Genomic DNA, 21,156 nt, shown 5'->3' on the forward strand with positions numbered 1-21,156 from the left:
TGTTGTGCAGAAAATCTTCCCTTTGACTGCAGTGTATTCCCTAATCAAAGGGTTTGCATCTCATAATCGTCTAGCTCATGTCAGCAGCTTGCCATTAGTGGTGATGATATAATTCATACAACTAACATCTGGGAATTACATTTGATGTTCTTACTGACAGAGCATTTAGAGGAGATGGCTTTGTCATTAGGCTTAGTGACTCTCTGAAATAAAATCTGGAACAGTTTCGGGCTGTTAGGGGAATATTGGCTTTGTGTTGTTTAACTTTTTTTAAAATCATACTGTATTCACTTCTCTTATACACGATGGCAGACACCAGACAGCCAAGAGCCTGAACACGATCATTCTGTTATGGAGCAGAGGTCTGTACGTGGCTGTCCCTCCATGGGAAGTACTGACTTGTGGCACGTGGCTTGAACATTCACTGCACCAAGGTATTTTTTCTGCTTAGCATGTCTGCAAGTGTAGGTTCTCTACAACAGACGACTGCCACAGGTGTGATCATCTGGCAAACACCCCACTTCCAATGGACTGCCACTTGGCACAGGCTGTTGTTAGCACTTCTCTGGCAACTTATGGGGTCCACTGCTGCCCATCAGCAGCACATATGCTATTTGCTCTTGAATGAGTATTAGAAAAGTTTGCAAGCCAGTCTGCCGGCTCACAGCACATTAATACATTTATATGCAATCTCATCTATGCTCAAATCCTCAAACTGCAGGTTACAAACTAGTTCAGACAAGTTGCCTTTCTGTCTTGGAGGTGTGCCTGACCAGGACCACAGATAATCAAGAAAAATTTGCAGACACACGGAGAAAGAAGATTGTGCACATTTCATGGAACCCTACAACTTTTGTGAACTGCTGAGTATGTGGGATTTGAGACACTATTAATTATATTCATGTACTAGTAAAAGTCCCTTCAGCTTATGTAATTAGCAGTGCCTTTATGCTGTACCTCTTGCTCTCTTTGTACTTAATGCACAGTGTCATCTTCTCTCAGATGATCATCTTCTGCTTGCAGTACAGCTTACATGATGCTTTAATGAGTGCAGGTACTTGCTCAGATATATATTGTGCTAATTAACACATGTAGTAAAGGGAAGAAAACTACATAAACCACTCTGAAGCAATGCCCTTAAACACAGCCTAAACTCCAGTCAGCTTAATAAACAAATTCTCAAACATAAACTCTTCCTTTAATTTTCAATTATACTTTTTAGAAACATTATTTATAAAAAAATTTTTAATGCACATTTTCCAACTTTTTTTGAAGAAAACCTGCAGCCTCTTTTTTTTGACCTTTTGATTAACAATTAAAAACTACAAAATGTTTTTTGCAAAGGGGTTTTATTTTAAAAGTCTGGTTTTCATCTAAAGAAAATTAATCTGATGTACTTCCACGGAGAACTGACACAAATAAATTTGCAGACAGGGGCAACTACCCTTTAAAAAACAGGAAGAAGTTATAGGTATAGCTCTAGCCAGAGTTACAATGAACATTTGCCTTTCAAAAATCCACAGTGAACAAAATAATGCATAAATAAGGCAAGATTAACTTATGGTTCTAAGTTGTTCTTCTAGTGCCAAACCAAAATAGCTGTTCTTCTTTGCTCTTACAAGGCTTACTGGGAACACTTATTTTGGGGAAATTTGGTCAGGGAAGGCACAACCATACTATGAAAGGCTGACAAAGGTCTCAACTTTTCCCAGGTTCAGATATGAGCCAAGGGCAGCACCACTGTTTTACTCCAGATCCCTGCATCTGTAGCTGGGGAGAAAAAAAACATACAAGAAGGCCACGAACAGCAGTGAGAAAGACTACCAACTAAGTAATGCTTTATTTGTGCTCCAAAACAGCCCTCTACACAAAAGGTTAAATAAGGATTCTGCAGACTTCCCCTTCTTACTGGGCAAGTTCCTGCCTTAAGCAACAATCTCATTATACATCATTCACCGCAGGGAAAACAAAATGGCCCCTGGAAGTAGGAACAAACGAATGAGAAACTTTCTGGCTGGCCAGCCTACGGACAGCCTATGGGCCTTATAGCACAGGACCTCCCCTGCTCACAGATGCTATACAAATTCAATTACACTACAGAACGCTTTAATCAAACTTCTCAGTGCCTGGCTCAGATGAGTAATTACTTCCATATTCTATTATAAAAACAGCCATACTTTAATGGGCCTGAAGCTAGCACGGATTCAGGGCTTCATTATATCAGCTATCTCTAAACGTTTCTCTTAATTATCTTTGGTCCCTAAGAGAGGCTTGAGGCCTTCCTCATTTGCTCTCTCCCCCAGTATGACTGGCTTGATGCCCAAAGCAAAAGATTGAAATGGGATGGGAAGTCACAACAAGTAAAACAAGCATTTTTCCAAATGCACAAACATTTTTTTGTATTAGAGGTGTTAGAAATGCCGTATTAACAGCTGCAGCACAAACAGTATTACAGACACCCATATATACAAACAATATGCTTTAAGTGTTTGCTCTGGGCAGAGCAAAAGGTAGTCCCAGTCCTCCAGGCATACTCTATGCATCTGGTATACCACTGACAGTATACCTGGATTATCAGAAAAGCTGGTCATTCTGGCACCCAGAAACAGATCTTTTAGGTACAGAACATTATGCACCAAGTCACTCACTCACATGTAAAAATGGGGCTCAACAACTGGATAAAAAGAACTTCCTCCACAACTTACAAAGCTGGTGGCACTCCTTTAAGGATTGTTACAAAAGACGTGTCTCTCAGATGTCAGTACACTGAAATACAAAGGCAGAAAAGAAAGTGTAAAAAAGAGAAAGCCTTCATGTTTTCATGTTTCAGTCTGAGTAATTTTGTTGTTTATCCAGGGTGCTAGCACTGAGATACCAACTGCTCATGGAAATGGCCGTCCCCCCATTCATCTTCAGACTCTCTCTACATGAATGATCCTGAATTCACAGGACCGGACCCATTTATTTCAGTGGGCTTGAAATGTGTTTCTTGGATACCACCAAAAATACCAGTACAGCAGTGTTAGTATTACCAGGACTCTGCACCAGTGACAGGAAAATCACATATTGCAATATGCAGCTGGTGCAGTTCAGGGAATGCGAGCTTAATATTAATTTGACACACTGTCTAGTGTTCAGAAAATCAACTGTAAAAGGTCTTACTCAAATTTTCCCAGATCCTCAGATGGTTTAATTCACACCTGAAGTACTTGGATGGATGATGTTGAACATATGATGTCATGGCTCTAACCTGTGAGGAAGCCCAGCTCTCACATAAGCTGGAAGTAAACTTTGGCTAGACATGAATGCGTTGGACTGTTACCTTTGGCTCCAGTCATACCTTTGGCTCCAGTTACCTTTGGCTCCAGTCATGGAGCAGGTCATCTTGAATGCCATTACGCAGCACATGCGGGACAGCCAGGGGATTGGGCTCAGCCAGCATGGGTTTATGAAAGGGAGGTCCTGCCTCACTAACCTGGTCTCCTTCTATGATCAGATGACCCACTAGTGGATGAGGGGAAGGCTGCGGACGTTGTCTATTTGGACTTTAGTAAGGCCTTTGACACTGTCTCCCACAGCATTCTCCTGGAGAAGCTGGCTGCTCACGGGTTGGACAAGTGCACTCTGTGCTGTGTTAAAAACTGGCTGGATGGCTGAGCCCAGAGAGTAATGGTGAATGGAGCCAAAACCAGTTGGTGGCCGGTCATGAGTGGTGTTCCCCAGGACTCAGTGTTGGGGCCAGTCCTGTTCAATAGCTTCACTGATGATCTGGATGAGGGGATTGAGTGCACCCTCAGTAAGTTTGCAGATGACACCAAGCTGGGTGGAAGCGTCGATGTGCCGGAGGGCAGGAAGGCCCTACAGAGGGACCTGGACAGACTGGATCGTTGGGCCGGAGCCAACGGTACGAGATTCAACAAGGCCAAGTGCCGGGTCCTGCACTTGGGTCACAACAACCCCATGCAAAGCTACAGGCTTGGGGAGGAGTAGCTGGAGAGCTGCCTGGAAGAAAAGGACCTGGCGGTGTTGGTTGACAGCCAGCTGAACATGAGCCAGCAGTGTGCTCAGGTGGCCAAGAAGGCCAATGGCATCCTGGCTTGTATCAGCAGGAGCAGGGAGGTGATAGTGCCCCTGTACTTGGCACTGGTGAGGCCGCACCTTGAGTACTGTGTGCAGTTTTGGGCCACTCACTGCAAGAAGGATATCAAGGTGCTGCAGCATGTCCAAAGAAGGGCAACAAAGTTGGTGAAGGGTCTAGAGAACAAGTCTTATGAGGAGCAGCTGAGGGAGCTGTGGTTGTTTAGTCTGGAGAAGAGGAGGCTGAGGGGAGACCGTATCGCTCTCTACAGCTACCTGAAAGGAGGTTGTAGTGAGGCGGGGGTCAGTCTCTTCTCCCTAGTAACAAGGGATAGGACAAGAGGAAATGGCCTCAAGCTGTGCCAGGGGAAGTTTAGGCTGGATATTAGGAGAAACTTCTTCACTGAAAGGGTTGTCAAACATTGGAACAGGCTGCCCAGAGAGGTGGTTGAGTCTCCATCCCTGGAGGTATTCAAAAGGAGGAGGGTAGACATCATGCTTGAGGATATGGTTTAGCGGTGGACTTGGAAGTGACAGGTTGGCAGTTGGACTCGGTCCTAAGGGTCTCTTCCAACATTAATAATTCTATGATTCTATATCCCACAGCTGTCACAGCCCATGCTTTGCAATTGTAAGAGATTATACACACTCTGCAAGCACACCGATTTCTTTTCTGGCAATAAAAAGGTATTTCTACCTAGGCACCTCTATTGAGCAAGCTCTGCTGTATGGGCTCACGGCACTGAACCGTGCAAAGCTGCTCTGGGTGAAACCAGCCCCAGCGCTGTGACCAATGCGAGCAGTGAGCGCCCAGCAAGGCCGGGCCGGGCCTGCCCCGAGCAGCGCTTCACCCGCGCTGCGCCTGCCCGCCCCACCCTGGCCCCGGCAACCACCCTCAGCGCCGCCACCTCCGTAGGGCAAGGGGATTTACTAGGAGTCAGTCGGCCCCGCACACACCTGAAATCATTGCTAGCTACGTCCTGGCTTTGGGCCGGCTCTGGGGTCAGCGCGGCGGGCTGCCTCTCAACGAGGAGGCCAGTCAAACACACCAGAGACCTCTCGCCACTTCTGGGGCGGGACATCAAGTTATGCCACCTGCCTTCCGAAGCGCCCCTACCTGGGGGAAGGTTCCCCTGCCCTGGGCTAAGGGAATGAGAAATGGCGAGGGAGACACCGGGCCAGCCCGAACTTGACTTGAGTTGACTGGACTCCTTCAACCATCTCGCGAGAGGAGACAGCCGTCCCCACCAGCGCAGCCCGTGGCTCTCGCGGGAAGATAGCGCCTCTCGCGAGAGGCGTTGCCGCGGCTCCCCGTAGCTATAGCAGCGGGGGTTGAGGGCGGCTAGGGGCTGGGACGGACGTTGCGCGCCGCTGCGGGACCCGACGCCAGCAGGTAGGGACTCACCGCACCGCCACCATTCCCCCCACCTCAGCGGGGTCTCCGTGCGATTGTCTGGAGCCGTCCTAGCCCTTGCGGCGCCGGGCGGTAGCGGGGCTGTGGCTCCAGCGGCGGGACGGGAGGGACTGCTCCCCTCCGCCGCACGGCGGGCTGCTGGAGGGGCCGGGAGAAGGTCGTGCCGCGCTACCGGCAGCGGCCGTGTCCCTGCGGGGCGCGGCGGGAACTCCGGATCCGCCTCTCTCGGGAGTCCTTGAGGCTTCTTTCCTCCTGTCCCGTCCCCGGAGGGGAAATCAAACAAACAAACAAAAGCCCAAACCAACCGTTAAGGGGTTGCTTGTTCCATGTGTGCGGAGCGACCCTCCCAGCTCTGTGAAACAGCGCGGCGCCGTGTGCCCACACGGCCCGGCCTCCATTGGTGGTGGGGTAGCCAGCCCATGCGTGGACAGGCTGTGGTCCGCAGGGCTCCTGTGCTGGGGCTCGGCCGTGGCCCTACGTTCCGACCGCCGGCGCAGCTGTGGGCGCAGGGCCCCGTCCGCGTGCCCACAGCGGGTCAGCTTTGAGAGCGGGAAGCGGTAGCAGGTATGAGAAGAGGAGGATACTGGAGGCTGAAAAGGTCTTTTATCAGCAGGGATCTTTGAATCACTGTCGTATCACTGACACTGTGTTATGTTGGTTAATAGCTCGGACGCGATCAACTGCCATTAAAAGTTAAACTTGCGTAGAAGCTCTTGAGTAGAACAAGTTGCTCGGTTATTGTACTATATTTACTATGTTGGCCCAATGTAGGCAAAAGCACGTAATTTTTCTTCTTTAAAAAAAGCAGAAGCTGCCTGCTTTTCCAGGATCTGATTTTGCTTGAAACCCTTCGTTCAGTAGGAGGATTATGAGTGAGAATTCGTGAGGATTACAGCCCTAAATAGAAACCATAACAATATATACTTTCTGCTTCCAGAAAGTTACAGGCACAATGGCTTGTCAGTCTTTCAGCTGAGTGAAATTGTTGAAAGTATTGCAGTGGCTGATCGTGTGTGTGAAAATAATTCAGAGAGCTTTTCAGATTTCAGAACAAATCCTGAGTGTTATAATCATGGAAAAAATATGCATATGAAATGGGAGGAAAAATAGTTGTGTAATTTCTCATGCAGTTTGAAAGAAAGAAGTATGCACTGAAAACAAACCTCTCTAAGCTTGTACTACTCTTCAGAATTGACTGAAAGGTTTTGTGCTGGAATATACTTGACATTAAATAGCAGCTTTGGAAAACAATGGCAACAACGGCAAGTGCAACAATAGCAACATAGACGGTCTTGTGTTTATTTTCAGAGGAAACGAAAGTACTGCTGTGCTGTGCTGAAAAAATAACTGGTGAGGTAATACACACCTTGAACATGACAGCTTTTAAAAATAATTACCAAAAATGTATTTGAATGAGTCTGTTGAAATCTGTTCTCATTTAGGCAGTGATAGAAATAATGATAATTTCCCTAGACAGGATACTCTTTAAATTCTATTCCAGTGCCTAATTAAGAGTATATCTAATCAAGCATGCTGCTTATCAGACTGATTTAAATAGGAACTTTCCCTTCCCCCGCCCCGAGAATGTAGAAATTTTGCTTTCCTTATGCTAGTGGCAGCTGTAAAGGCATTCCAGTTCATCTCTTTCAGTCACTGCAGGTAAAAATCATGTCACTTCTTCTCTATGTTCTGGGTTAACAGTCTATTTTGAGACTGTAGTCATGACTTCATTAAAATGGATGAGAATTTAAATCCTTCTTTATGCAGTCCTGTTGATGCTATTAGGCATTAAGCCTTCTTATGTGAATTTTCATGGAGAGTACATAGAAGAGAAAGTGTGTTTATTTTCCAGTCTGGAGCTTCAAAAACCTTGTTACCTAGAGAGAAAAGAATAGTGGCAGAGCTCTTAAGTATCACATTATTGTAGTTATAGTAGGTTCTATCCACACCAATCAGAATTTAGTCTCCATTGCGTTTTAGTGATCTGTAAGCATATCTATATAAAGAACAGTTGTGGCTGTCCTGAATAACTTTTGGTGCAACTATACAGAATGCAGCATGTGATGTAAAAAGAAAACTGAGGTTAAAGTGTGAAAGAATAATAAGAAGTCACAGCTATTGTTTTTTAAAGTCTGCTTACCTACTGTTCAGAACCAATAGAAGTATGTCTCATAATAAATGTGCCTATTGGCACCTGTAGAACTCATTAGTCTTTTCATTTTTCTCATGCAACCTTCTAAAATCTAAATCCCTTACACGTCCTTCAGTTTCCTAACATATGTTCCACCCACATTTATTCAAACAGTTTAATTTGTTCTCTGAAATACTCCGCTTCTTGTCTTTGTCTAAACTTTGCCTTTTAATGTCTTTCTATCAGCAGTGGCTGCAGTTATGATTCCACAGTTATTGTTCATTTTTGTCATTGAAGGTCATTCCCTAGCACAGATACGCAGTGTTTGATGGCAGAGGGGAGCAGCAAGCAACCTTGTTACTGACTGTGAAGGAATTTTTATCGTCTTGCACAGATCTCTCATTCCTGTTAACTGCAAGTTAAGTAAGAGGTAGCCTTCAGTCTTTAAGATTCTGCCTTCATCTTTAGGCAGTCCCCTTTTCTAGGCTTGCACCCTGTGTGTGAGACAGCTAGGAGGAACCATCCCCTAGCTGCAGCCTGGACACTTTCCAATATATAGGTCTTTTATTGTGTCTCCTGACATGCAAGTTTAGCATGCAGTTTATTCTTTCTTTTTGCTCTGTTAGCTTACTTGATGCATGGGGTTTCCTGTTCTGTGACCTGAGAAAGCTAACAGGTTTGGGTAGATCTCACCGGCGTTGTCTATGGGACGCAGGACTGGTGTTTTGCCAAACTAGGGTTTCACTTGTCTCTGCTGCTCTGATTTTATAGCAGTAGACTACTTGCCAGCTCAATCATTCAGCTTGCTAAACTTATGTGTGGTCAGTCAGTTGCGAAGTTAATGTGTTGTGGCTTTCCTAAAGTTTCCTAAAGTGTTCGATTTCTGGAGTTGTTGGAAAAGGAAGGAAAAACTTCGGTATGTTATCAACACCTTAGTAAAAACCAAGGAACCGGCAAGGAAGGCAGGAAGCTCTTACTTAACTTATTTTTTTCCACGCTTTCCAAGATTTGTGAGCAGTATGTGTTCTGTTGTAGTCCTAAATGTTAGAAGTAATGTTTCTTGTTCACAGAGTATAAAACTTCCAGTAGTTTTTGTTGTCTAGTGCCCTAAAGAGAGTACTTGCTGTGATTATTGCCAAACTATAAAGAGGCAAAGGAAGAAACTAGGCTTATAGTTTTCAGGCTTAAACCCATCATTGTTCGAATTATGAAAGCATGCAGAAAGTTATGTGCTGTTATGGACTAATCCGAACATTTTCTGTCTAACACAGCTGTGAAGAAATACTGTACACCCATGACTTCTCTAGTGTCATTCATAGTAACTTGTAAATAAATTCTTTTGTATTTCCTGCAAATCGGTTTAATTCAGAATTCTTATATGTTGCTACTGTAAGTGTTGTTTAAACATTCTGGCTACAAGTACATAATAACAAAATGAATATTAAATTTGGTATTCCTTTTCTAGAACACTGTGACCATTTTATTCAAAACTTTCAGCCTTATGAAATGCATCTTTGAACAAGATATCCAAAGAAATCTTTTAGCAGAACTGTGAAATTTCAGTTTTTAAACCTGCATATTGATGTCTCTTGTGTCTTGTCTTCTTTCGTTATTACTAAAAACCTGAAAGCTTCGTTCTGGTACAGAGGTAATTATAATTGGGTATCTGAGAGGCAGATGCAATCTTGATCTGCAGAACGATGTGCTGTGTTACTGGTGGTGTAATATTCACTGTTACTCTGCCACTCTCCCTCAATCCTGGTCTGGAGATGACGCCATGATGCCTGAGGAAAAAGAGACTACCGCCTCTGTTCAACTTTTTGTTACTTTTCGGGGTGGAGTTGTTTTCAGGAATGCAAACTGTAATGGTGAGTTTTAAGTTTGATGGGGATCTATTTGCAAAGGCCAGACCTGTCAGATGATAATAGCTTGCCTTCATTACTGAACAGTTTATATTTTAACCAATGACCTAGAGGTGAAAAGCTCAGTATTGCATTACCAATCCTCTGATCTATCCATATGTTCTCTTGTTTAAAGTCCCTTTAGTCCTCTTAAACAGAACATGCAGTAAATATTGAGCATCATTTGCACTTGTAAATAGCAGAACAGTGTCCATTCCAATTGTTTGCTGCACATGTGAGGACATTGAAGTTAAATATAGCAACAATTTCTTACACCCTCTGGCTTTTCATGAGAAACCCTCAAATAATCCAACCATATGGCAAAACCCAGCATTATCTTAAAGCCATTAATGAAGAACCTATTGCTACCATTAACAGGAAAATGAATACACAACTTTAAGTAGCATACTGGGAGTTATTAATAACCTTAGGCTGCTGCTAAGAAAATGAACTTAAGTATCATTAGAAGCTGAGTCATCCCACCAACACTTCTGCATGTTGTATCCAGGTTCGTATTTGTCTATGGAAGCCTTTTCAGAGTATATTAACATGTCTACTTCATGTGTTCTTCATTAAGTATCTTCCTTGTGCTCAATGCTGTAAAGCTTAATGGAAAATTATTTCCATGGATTTCACAAAATGGATTCAACAAAATCCATTTTTCCATTCATTCTGAGGTAAGATGTTTCTAGGCAACCTACCTAACAGGAGTAGGTCACAAAATGTAAATACTTGTCCAGTTATTCTCAGTTTGTAAGGGTATTAGAACAAGTTACTGTCTGCAGGTCACAGTTTCTGTGAGCTGCAGAAATGAAAAAAATTACATTTGTATGTATGTATTTGGATTGTCTCTCTTTCTGCTTGTCTCTTTTTCTGCTTATCTCTTCTCCTCCAATCTTTCATCCCATTCTCTTCTATATCAAGGGACGGTGCTGTGGATAGTCTGTATTGATTGACCTGCTGCCAAATCAAATATATGAGGTGAATTTTCCTACTTCCCCCTCGCTAAAAGTGCCAAAAAGGGTCTTTTTCCTCCACCTGACCATCAGTTTTCATGTCATCTATAGGAACATAATTATTTTTGGATTTCTATTTTTTTTTATTTCAAGATATTGGAAATTGGCCAACTGAATCAAAAGGTGTTGGAAGAAAAATGCTTTTGGTCAGATGCTTCTGTGAGCAATAAAAATAATTTGCTGCCTAGTTACTGATGAAATGAGTCTTGTGATCATGCTGTCTGTGTCCTTGGTCCCATTTGTTTCCTCCTGCTTTTTCAATTAGAGCATCCCACTTAGAGCAGTATCTTCCTTTTTTGCATAGCATTTCTAGTATACAGGATGTGATCCATATCTGTTTTGTAATTTTTTCCCTACTCCTTTGATTGCATTTCACTCATTTCCCACGGGTTCTGTAATTAAAAGCAAAATGTCTGAATCTTTGGGTTTTTTTTTGAGAGTTGGAGAAATAAGGTTTTTAAAACTCGTAGATAGAGACTGTAAATGTTTCTTTCTTTTGAATCTCTCCAAGCCTGAATTGTGGTTGAATGGAATCCTCACTAAGTTGTGGTTGAATCTGAAATTGAGAGAGGACGTGAACCCTGGTGATCCTTTGCTTAATCATTTTGCAATAGGCCCTGGCTTGTTACATTCTGCCATAACTGATTTGATGCATGGATTTGGTCAAACTTGCAGTCCTTGAGTTTGAAAGCTAGAAGCTTGGCTTTTGGAATTATTTTCCCTCATCATCTTTTACAGCTCCGGAAATTCAGACAGTTAAAGCTCATCTGCTTTCCCATCCTGTTTAAATCAGAACAGTGAATGTGGGTTTATTGTCGACATCTATTTTTAAAATGTAGTCAAGCTTACAAAATGGTATAAAAGCTTCTTGACGCAAAGGTAGGTTTTTATGAGTATGTACATTGCAAAGAGGCAATAAGAAATTGCTGGTTCAAAGGTTAATAATGCTAAAGGCAGAAGCAGGTAGGATGAACTGTAATAAATGATGATCACATATTAGTGTCTTGTCTAGAATTCTTTTTTATGGTATGGTTTGGCTCACTAAAATTTATACAGAGGTATACACCATGTGCTAGGCGGGGAGGGAAGAACAGTTCACGTATGATAACCCTGTGGGGAATCAAGGGGAAATTGGCTTTCCCCTTCTCAACCCCCATCCCCCCCAACCTACATGAAACTTGTTTTGGCATTTTATACTCTTCAGTGAAGACTGGCTAGCTTGTTCATTTCTAATACTTGGAAAAACATAAATCAGTATTCGTAGTAGGTAATGTTTGGGGAATTTTAATTCTTATGTTTTTTATTTTTAAGAAATGGTATGTGATTTATTACATTTTTACTTTTGAAAATAATGAATGGACTAAAAATATGTAAGAGTGATTCAGATGTGGAAGTCTGTTTGAAGAGGAGGAATTTTCTGCTGTAAGTATTTCCACAAAATGTTAAAATAAATGTATTCTGGGCATCAGTAAAGTGTGTCACAAAGCAGAGGATAGCAAAAGACTTTCTGATCCTCCAGCTGGTATCCCAGCAGAATTAACTTAAAAATGGATCAATAAACAGCAGCTAATGCATCTCAGCATATCGGTACATGAGCTGTACTGTGACATGGAAACAGGTTAATGTCCTCACTAGGTCTGCATGTTATTCAAGAAAATAGGTCATGGTGGGGGAAAGGGAGAGAAAACTCTTTAAAACAAAATAGTGTTAATTTATATACTCTGCCTGTTCCCTAAAACGTTTCCATTATACTGTACGTGAGGCATGGTAATAAATAGACAGCAAAGCTTCATAAAACTTGTGATTAGTAAACTGCAGCATTCTCTGTGATGTCTGTTATGGACATTGTAATGCACAACAAATCTATGCAGTACTTGCATTGTAATAGATGATATCTGGGGAGTTTTTGTGAATACTTTTGAAGTATGTTAAAAAAGGTATTGCCAACAAAAACTTTAGGATCCTTGGATTATGGATGCTTGATAGATTTAAAATATATTAATTTTTCTCAGAGCAAGGAAAGAATGCTGCATTACGATCCTGGCAGTGCTGCAGGATGAACAACAGTATTCATTGAAAACAATGTTTTTAAGGTGCTCCTAATTTGTTTAAATTCTCAAAGCTAGACAAGTTCCACAAATTTTTCAGAGGAGCTTTTTAAAACATTGTTTTAGACATTCTTCTTAAAATGTATTGTTTTAGGAGAGAGTGGGCAAGGAAAGAATATAACTTTCCTATTAGCAATAAGATATTTATATTATCTTCTTTTAGATAGCTGGGTTTAAGACTGTAGGTTTGATATGGAGATAGCCATCTTTCGAGAAGAAATAACTTCTGTTGTGCAAATGTATTTTCTTAAAGGGCTCTTCTTTTTTGGGAGAGATAGAAAGTTAAATCAATTTTGTAATGTATTTCTTCAGTCAGTCCATTTACTGTTGTTAATAATTATAGCAGTCATATTCAGCAGTATAATTATCACATAAATTAAGCCATTTACCACCTCTCCTTTGTGTTTTTCTCTGTTTACTTTTTGCTTGTGATGGGCTCTCCTCTGCTTGTTTGTTATCACAGCTGCAGCCTGGAAAGGTACCTGGGCAATTCCACTGTATTTGGTTCTTGCTCTGGTAGGAACTGGCAGCATTCAGTGACAGAAAACAGTGGAGTCTTGTCACCTCTCCAAGAACAGAGAGCTTCTCAGGACTAAGGATCGAGAGTGACATTTTCAAGTGGAAGTTGCTTTTTCTGATTGTAGCTCCAGGAACATTTCTAGGCAGAAGCAGCAGTACTAGCAAGATCATATTTTTCAGGATTATTCTGCAAAGGAATATATGAGGTTTTGGGACAGAAAAGGTGGAAAATGCATGACTGTTGCAGTGTCATGCCTAACTGAATTGCTTAATTCTGCTGTGAAAAATATTACTTCAAGTATCATTTACAAAATTATATCACTTTTTTCCTCTGATAAGTAGTGCATGTAGTGTTTGTACACAAGTTTGGATTGGCAGGTCATTTATCAATAAATTTTGACCTTTGAGATATTTTATCTCATGTCTCCACAGTAAATTAAAAATATGTAAAATCTTTTGAACACGAATCCAAAGCCTGAAACAAGCTTTCTAATTAATCCTAAACTCTTTAAACTTCTCGGGATGTTTTTTAATTTAGATTTTCACAGCAGAAAACATTAAATACTAATTTGTTTTAGTACTGTTTTATTTCACTTTTATCTGTCTCTGGCAGGTCTGAAAATGGTTGTGCTAGGTATAGTGCTTCTTTCCTGACGTGCAACAATATTCCAGGTTGTTCATGGGCTTCCCTTCCTCTTCTTATTCCAGCTTGTCTGGAAATCATTTGAGTAATGACATGAATGCTAAATGCGAGGGCCTGTATTGTTATCCAAAGATGTGAATGAATTTTCATATTTATCTTGTCGGTAATTGCAAGGGGCCTTGAGTATTAATAACACTCAAATTTTGATCCTTCAATAAAACAATGGAAATCTGTTCTTGGGGTGAACTCTGAGAATTTTCAGTGGCAATTCCTTGTTTTCTATATGCTAAATTTTCACTGCTTCTGTGTAATGCCAGCCTATTGAGCTGATATGGGAGTGCCAATAGGTCTCTGTTTTATATAGGACATGATAATGTCTTCATTGTCTAGTCACACTGATGTCCTCATTTGGTTTGTGAAAATCATTAAGTAGTAGGAACTTTCATCAGGAAGCATGTGAAGTATGTTACAAATTTATGGACATAAATTAAAACAAGGGAGGTTTCAGCTGGTTGCAAGGAAGACTTTTTTTTCTCTGTTAGGACAGTCGTGCATTTGAATGAGAGGCTGTACAGTCTCTGTCCTTAGAGGATTTCAAGACCCAACTGGATAAAGCCCTGAGCAACCTGAGCTGACCTCTTTGTCATGTTTTCAGCTGACGTTAGAGACCTCCTCTGGGGTTCTTCATAGCCCCAGTTATTCTGTGATTCTGATTTACTTGTTGATCACACTCCTCTTAAGCATTCTTTGCTCTTAACTGCATGAGCTGATCATTTGGAGTGGTTAGTAAATTCCTTCAGTAAGAATGGCATCACGTGAGACTGAAGAATTAGAGGCATCAGCTCAGGAAGAAAAGGAGTGCAGAGAAATTGCTGTCCAACTGCCCTGAGAAGCAGCTGAGGCTGATCAACAGTTTTTCCACAACCTCTTTAGAGCAGCCCAGAGTTGACCTTCACTAGTCCCTTACAAAGACAAAATCATCATCGCTGCTTCTTATGAATGTGATTTAGACTAGGGCAATATAGAGCAACATTTGTCATCTTTTTAATAATGTCTGTTCTCCTGCTTCTACAACTGGAGTAACGTCTCTTGTAGACAGGAGTTTCTCCCAGGAGAGAATGTCTGTGACTTCAGTGGCTGTTGCTGCCTTAGGCAGTAATCCAGGATTGGAAATGCAGATGTTTTTACAGCTGGAATCAGTCCTATTTTCTTATGTGTTTAAATTTCAGCATTGTGAATCTTGTATTCCCACTGAATGAAATAACAGGAAGATATGTTTGCTGGTACCTTCAGATTTCTGGATGAAGTCAGGATGCCAGCACTGAAAGCTTTGTGTTATAAATGATACAGATGTTGTGTCACTTGACTGCATATTTAGTTATGTTTTGATCAGAGATATAGCTCTGCCTAGTAGAAGAGATAATTAGGTAGAATTGCTACGCAAAGTATTAGTGTGTATTTTTGAAATGTATAAATGTGGAAGATGTACTAATAAAAAGCAACAATATCTATTATGTAAGTAATTGGGAAAATAAATCTATGTACCTTGCATGTTTATACTTTATGCAAGATCTGCCTCTGATAAAGTAGAATGACATTGCTCACTTAGCTCTTTCAGATCGTTTGCAGTAAAGACAAGAAAAATACAGAGGAAAATACAGAAGAACCTGAGTGTGGTGTTTTGGTTTCAGACGTATGTGAGCCTTAGTACTGAGTTGGCTTATCGTATTTGGTCTTCCTGGCCTTCTCAGTGAAAAACATGAGAACTGCCATGCTGAGTGAGACTCAGAATCTGCTTAGCCCAGTTTCTTACTGTGGTGGTAATTGGTAAGGAGGTGCTCTGTTTGGCATTCGCCTCCAGCTCACGCGCTTTACATTTCTGAATCTTTTAATTTCTGCCACCCAACTATCTTCATTGATTGTTCCCAAGAATCACTTGGTTTTTTCAGCTTTATGGGGTTCTCTCCTTCTTTCTGTCAATTTTATGGCAGGTTTCTAGGCGGTTGTTTTTTTAGTTTAGGCATATACCTGTTGCTACTAGGGTTTGTATATTTGGACTTAATATATTTGGACTTAATATCATGCCTCCTTTATTGTCTTTCTGTGTTGGTAGGCTGATAGTTGACAATGGGCAGAATGGTTAATAAAGGAAGAAACTTTGCTTGGTGCTCTTCTCTGGTTGTCTTATTTAAAATTTGTTCTTTCAGTTGACTTTTTCTTATTCTTTGTCCCCAACAATCAATTGGTGATTACTTGTCTTAATTTTTATGGCTTTTTATTCATTAAGTGTTGGGTTTTTGTAATGTGGTTTTTTTGGTTTTGTATTTTTTTATAATTTGGTTTGGCTTTTTTTTTTTTAAGAAGGGCTTTTGGCTAGGCTTACATGATTTCTATTGGTCAAGCAGTGTCAACTATGGGCTAAATAAAATGCATACAGAAAGATTATGAAAGAAGGCGGCACGTCTAAGATGTCTTCCCTTGTTGGTTTTTTATCTGTCCAACTCTCAGTAGCTTAGGGGTTTCCTGAACTGGATCTAGGTAATAATCTGTAATTGCCTCTGATTGGCCTGTCCTCCATTAATAAGTGTAGTCTTTTTGAAGCAAATTGAATTGAAATTGACAGGGTTCTGTGGTAGGGAATTCTACAATTTGTCATGTATAGTATATTTGTGTGTCTATAGTTGTTTTTAAAGCTGTTACCTCATAATTTCTTTGCTCTCCAGATAATAGTATTGTGAAATAATGCATAATCACTTATGATACAAAGGCACCTGTTGCAGTCCCCTTGTTCCCTTCCCATCTGCTCTTCTTGTCTTCTATTGCTGTATTTTTTTGAAGTTCTGCCTTTTCAGGGATGTGGTGGCAGGACTTATGTACAAGTCAAGCTTTAGAAGCACAATGGATTTATTCATATAACACCTGTTGATTTTATGTGCCCCAGGAAGATCTCAGTGAAGTCTGTGTACGGGACCATGTGGTCTACGGTCCTTGATACACACAAATTTTTAGCACTTTTTCTCCAAAGTGTTTGACTGCAGCTTTGCTCTTTGTGGGGGAGGTTAGCCCTTGCTGGGAGTATATTTGTGTTTAATGATCCCACTGTGTTCTGTGCAATTGCATAGCTTCCTTAGGTTACTTGTGGAAGGTGTTTTTAGTGAGACAGTATGTTGTCTGCATGTTGTTCTGGCTCTAGATTAATTCTTGCTGTGCCCAGTTAAGCAGGGATAACAAACATCTGTGTCTGCAGAAGCAATAATGTTGGCAGAAGCTGTGTGTACTCAATATAATATAAGCACATATTAAAACAGAGCTATGGACATGGTCTTACTTTTAAAGTGTAATCAGTCTAAACTTTGCAGTTTCAAAGTAGCCAATTAAGTTGCAAAGCTGTTGACCCATCAAAGGGGAAGCCAATATAAAGAAGAGCAGGCTGGCAGGCTCAGGTAATTGGTAAATACTTAAGAAAGGAATATGCACAACTTCTTTGTGTCGATAATATCTTTAGGTTTAGCTTATCCATTCAAATAGTAACCACTGGTGGGTTGATAGAAAAGATGACGGCACTTAAAACTTCGGAGGAATGAGAACTGAGCCACTACAACATTAGTTTCCTCTGGGTATTTATTACATCAGCCTCCATTCCAGCCTTCCCTGTCAAATTGTATGTAGCTGCTACCCAAGCTTAAATGTGTGGGAATCAGGGTCAGCTGCTCTATATGGCACCATGCCCTTGCTTGTTGTGATGGATGTCTGGAAACAAGGCTTCCCCTGACAAGCAAGGGGCTGAGGATTTCTTGTCTTTGCTACATAAGCAGGCAGCATTCTTTTTACTGTTTGGAATTTCAGATTAATCTAGGTGAACTCAGTTCTCAGCATGTTTTTCACTTTTGTTTTTTTTTACCAGAATTCTGTTTGGAGTCTTTCAGTCCAGCTATTTCAACAAATTTACTTTGGCATGGTATCGTAGGTAGGTAGAATGGATGGGCACAGAGGCGTGGCTTGTTGGAGAATGTTAGCGTAGAACTGGGAGTAGAATTTGGGTGTTCTGGCTGTTCCAGCACAGTCACATCCCCAGCTCAGTGAGAAGAGGAACCAGATCATGTGCTGTCTGTCTTCTCACAGAACTAGCTCTAAAACCTGTTTAACTACTTCTTGGGGGGCAAAGGGTTCTTGGAGGATATGCAAAGTAGCATAATGAAACTACATCACAATGAATTCTTACGAGATAGCATATGACTTTGCTTATGTAACTTGTATGCAATATCTATACACAAGAGAGAGAAATTAGATTTAATTCATGTGTTCACCTTCATAGTTTGGTTTCCAAAACATTAATCTCTTTAGAAGTGTGTCTATAGCAGAAAACAAACCAAAACCCCCCCAAAATCCCACCAGTTGAAGCCTGAATATTTGTCCTTATAAATTACTTTGCGTCATCAGGACAAATGTGGTAAGCTGTAAATTTGTGACTAAGCAGTTGCAACATAAATTTTCTTTTGTTAGTATATTGTCTGAGATTTTCCTTGAGTATATATAGTTAATTCACTAGTGGTTTATACTATCATGTTTTGCTTCCCAGGGTAATTGGACTAGAAATACATTAGTCAGTTAATGCAGTTCAGCTGATGGCCGGTATCTTGTTAAGTCATGATCAATCTGTTTTAGCCGCCTCCTTCTGTGGTGGATAAAGCAGGTTATGCCTGGAATGGTACTTTTTTCCTTCAAAAACGTTAGTATGTGTGCTTTAATTAGATAAAGCCAGATACTACCCAAAAGCTAAGTATTAATTTACCGTCCTAACCCACGCAAGTTGTATTTTCATGCTTTTTCTTCTCATGTTAAACTTGTTAGATTTTGCTCTGCTATTTATAAAGTATTGTCATAAAATTATACAATGTGTCAGATGAAATTTGGATGATCTTAGGGGAACTAATTAATTTTAAGGATACTTTTGCATACATCATACAAAGATACTACCAATTTTTATTAATTTACAATTGTATTACAATATCCTACTTCTTTTGGTCTCTGGTATTTATGGCAAGATGAAATTTTTCAATAAAGGGTAGGGCTAGAAGGCTATGAATATGCTCAGCGTATACAGAAGAGAATTAACAGTTTTCAGGTTTATGTAATCATTGTATAATTCTTGTGAAAAGGAAATAAACAATTTGGGTGAATGGTAAATACCCTACTTAAGAAAACTTAGGTATTAATTATCTGGCAAGAATCAGCAGAGCTGCACTACCGCTGCTGATGTCTTTAAACTTTTTTTCTTCCCGTTCTTTGTTGCCATTTTAAAATAATGAAATCAAACATTTACATCTTAAACTGCCACATACATATGTACTATAACAAGAATCTATTATGTAGTTTAATTTGGAGCAATGACAGCAAGTAACTGACATTTCTACATGTAGTGGTGCAACAATGTAGGAATGTACAGAAGGGTCGCTGGTTTTGTGCACTGTGCTATCAGAGCAAATACACTGCGAGAGCCGTAGTATCCGTAGGATCATCTGTCAGGTTTAATGTTGGTTTTTATTGGCAATCCCTTATTCAATATATGTGCATGAGTATGTGGGCAAAGTACGTGTCCTGCCTCAACTCAGCTCTGTCTGCCTAGCTGGGCGTCCAGAGACAGATTTTGTAATTGACACAGATACTAATATGCTGCAAATGATCTGCTAATTGGTCTTCCCTAGCTGGTGTGATTGCAAGTCTGGGTTGGAGAGCTCTGGTTCTGTTTGTGTTACTGTCTTATTGCAGATCTCCATATTGCTGTTGAACTAGAAATGGCCCCCCTCATTTAGAAGTGCCCCTTCCTTCTCCTGAGTCCTTGTCTTGACATTTCTGGGAGAGTTGCACAGCCAGCAAGCAGCACTGGAGCATCTCTGCCCACTGAGCACCACAGTGTGTTTCTAGCTGCCAGTGTAACCATGGTTCTCTAACGTGGGGTTTTTGATAGGCAGCACAATTTTGTAAGATGTATTTGAAGTAAGTACTATGAAAATATTCTCAAAGCATTAGCAGAAGAGGAGTACAAGTGAGCAGCAGTTAGCACAATAAGGAAATTAAAACCACAGAGGATGTTAAAGATGGATGGCAAATCTGAAGCAAGCCTTTTGCATACTTCTTAGTACTTGAATAGGTTATTTATTAGGCTGGATCTAATGAAATTCATCCATTGACATGTTAAAAAAAAAAAAAGTGACCAAAACTATGTTCAGTATCACTATCTGCTATTTGAGATGCTGGAAGATTGGAAAATGAAAAGGAGAGGTGGAAAGAAAGGAACCAGGAAATCAGACTATTCTTCTCATCTTCCACGTTTTGAACAAATTGCACAAAGTATATGCCTTTGGGAGACAGCAAGAATATGAGTCACAGCCACCACAAATTAAGGAAGAGTAAATAGTTATGCCAGTTCAATTTTCTTATGTAACATGACAATGAGGCATGAATTGACAAGAAAAATGTGACTTAATATTTTCACGTTAGTGAGTCCTTTGGCACTGTTTCATGTGATAATCTTACAAACAAATGAAGAAACATGGCCTAAAAGAAACTACTGTAGAGTAGGAGCAAGACTCATTGGATGACTGTGCTTAGTGGGTGGTTATTAACGATTGTTTGTCAAAATGAAATGGTTGTATTGAATGTGGATCCACCATGGTCTGTTGGGTCTGTACTCATTCTGCTTCACTTCAATCTTTTGTTTAATGACCTTGATGATAGAGAGTGTACTTACAAAACTGATTCCCTAAAAATGCCCCAAAACTTGGAGGGAATGTACATACATAGGACAAGTTTAAGGACACAAAATAATTTTGAGAAAATTGAGAAAATCTTAGGAGATAAATAGGGACAGATCAAAGTTCTACTCTTCGCAGAAGTTGTGAAATACACAAATACAGGGTAGGGAACAAGTAAGTAGGCAACAATTCTCCAGAATCCCTGATGTTGTAAAAGGGGCAAATGTTACATCAGGAAGGATAAAAATAATTAGTATAGGCTGTAAAACATACAGAACAGTGTCATTTTATGTACAGGTAAGTCCTCAATTGAAGTGTTGCATCTGGTTAGGGCAAATGCCTCAAGAAAATACAGCTCAGCTGAACAGAGGCTGGGAGAAGAGTAATCAAATAATTTGAGGTCTGGAAAATGGGGCCTAGTAGGAAAGACTGAAATAATTTGAACCAGGGAGAGGAGGGATCATGCAAGCCCCAAAAAGAGAACTGGAAGGCATAATTTTTTTGCGTGTGTGTTTGTAGTAGGTTATTTCAAGAAGGTAGGAAGTTGTCAAGTGTGAGGCCCATCTATGACAGGTATAGGGCAAGGCAAGTG

General features: G+C 40.7%; 1 protein-coding gene across 9 annotated transcripts in view; it reads left to right on the top strand.

The window, feature by feature from the left end:
- The first annotated feature begins 5,360 nt into the window (after positions 1-5,360).
- Positions 5,361-21,156, top strand: part of USP54 (ubiquitin specific peptidase 54) — a 102,528-nt gene continuing 86,732 nt past the window's right edge. For 6 of the 9 annotated variants that reach the window (XM_075107954.1, XM_075107960.1, XM_075107961.1 and 3 more), the window contains exon 1: positions 5,361-5,470. The gene's annotated coding sequence lies outside the window, so the exon portion shown is untranslated. The remainder of the gene's footprint in view (positions 5,471-21,156) is intronic. The other 3 variants (XM_075107958.1, XM_075107963.1, XM_075107962.1) reach the window with 3 other exon arrangements.

The sequence above is a fragment of the Phalacrocorax aristotelis genome, chromosome 12 (genome assembly GCF_949628215.1).
Source record: "Phalacrocorax aristotelis chromosome 12, bGulAri2.1, whole genome shotgun sequence".
NCBI classification, from domain to species: Eukaryota; Metazoa; Chordata; class Aves; order Suliformes; family Phalacrocoracidae; genus Phalacrocorax; species Phalacrocorax aristotelis.